Source organism: Microtus ochrogaster, chromosome 8 (genome assembly GCF_000317375.1).
Source record: "Microtus ochrogaster isolate Prairie Vole_2 chromosome 8, MicOch1.0, whole genome shotgun sequence".
NCBI classification, from domain to species: Eukaryota; Metazoa; Chordata; class Mammalia; order Rodentia; family Cricetidae; genus Microtus; species Microtus ochrogaster.
The window spans coordinates 69,212,817-69,214,620 of NC_022015.1; positions in this window are offsets into that span (position 1 = coordinate 69,212,817).

Genomic DNA, 1,804 nt, shown 5'->3' on the forward strand with positions numbered 1-1,804 from the left:
CCTCTCCTCTCCTCTCCTCTCCTCTCTCTCTCTCTCTCTCTCTCTCTCTCTCTCTCTCTCTCTGTTTCTGTGTGCAAGGATATGAACATTTAGACCAGTCACTTTAGCACCCGCAGCTGCTGGCCCAGAGGACCAAAGAGATTCTTCCCCCCCCCCCCATACACACCGCCACACCTTCCCTGGGACCACGACCTTCCCTATGGCTAAAGAGGTCACTAGACCCCAATAACTTCCTTTGTCAATTGTTGGTGACGCTTTTGGTCCCGGGTGCCTCTCCAAATTGTTGGGCCTTGGACCTTGAGGGCAGAACCTTGAGAGAATGCAAAAGCCCCAAAGCCAGGTTAGTCTTCCTCCCTCAACGCCAGCTCTCCCCAAATGGCAGCTCTCTTTTTCTCCCAGCCAGCTGGGGTAACAAGAGTCCTGGCTGGGCTTTGTGTGGGAGTGAGGGGGAGTTCTACCCAAGCCTCTTTACTGGTGTACAGTGGGGGGAGCAGGCCTGTCAGGGAGTCTTGGAGATCCATCAAACATCGTTCTCCACATCTGACAGGTGGAAACAGATGCAAAGGAATATTTGCTCCTATCATCAAAAGGCCACAGTCTGAGAGGAGAGAGCACACAGCCTGTTGAGGAGAAAAACGCCACCCAGTCATCTGCCACCTGTATAGGACCCTGAGCTTCACAGTCCCATGGGCAAGGATTTTTTCTTATTCTGACACAGTTGGGGATGTGGGTGTGAATAGGGAATCTAGTGAGGGACAGAACTCCCTCTAACCCCAGAAAAAGCAAATCCCCTCCCCCAAACTAAGGACAGCTGTGGCTTGTGGGGGCTCTGAAGAGCTGAGCTCCAGTCGCGAGGGAGATCTGGCTGCGACATCTGCCACCCATTGATCATCAGGGTTGATTGGGTGATCTGATTGGCAATGTGGGTGTTCCCGTCCTCCTGCACGCTCATGTGTGTCCCTTTCAAAACTTTGCCCTCCGTCAAAGAGAATGACTTTTCCCAATAGTGGATGGTTCTGTCCAGCACTCCTCTGTCGGAACCTGCACACAAGCTCTGGAAACTCCTAGTGGGCTGCGCCCCGCCCCGGAAGTCAGGGCCCCATCCCATGTGAGGATAACACAACTGGGCACAGGAGCCCTCGGGACTCAAATGCTCCCCTAGTGGAGCTGCTGCAGGGTCGCCTCCCACCCCCATCCCCCAACCCCCATCCCCTTGGGGAAAAGCAGAAAGGGACAGGTCCTGGGATCAGAGGCTAAGCCCAGCATGGCAACAGTTTGTCCCCATCACAGGGGTAAGATACCCAAATCACCGCAAGATTAGAGACGTGTGACCTGCCTGGAACCTTGGGTTATTATTTTTCCAATCTGAATAAAAATTTTCAGTATCTCCTCTACCATAGTGCATAGGGCACTGTGGCCAGAATGCCACACTTGAATGGCTGATTTTTCAGGCTCTGGATCGTGCTTCTGACCATAGTACATGGTCTCCATCCCAGCTATGGGCTCCTGAGCACAAGTTCAGTAATTTCAGGGAGGGAGCTTTCTCAGGGGGTCCTTACGTGGTGTGATATCAAAAACTTCTACCATCCAGGCCTGAGGTCAGAGGGCCACCCATGTTCCTTTCTTCCCTGAAAACCAGCTGATCCCCAGCCTCCAACACCACTCTTTAGCGCCTGAATAGTTCCCACTTGTGTTTCTTCCCTGACACCCCAGGAGCAAAGTGCTTCTCCCTGGCTTCCTCTCCTCCTCCTCTGGCCCCAGCATCTGGCACTTAGTAGGCCCGTCACAGGCAGCGCTCAAACAA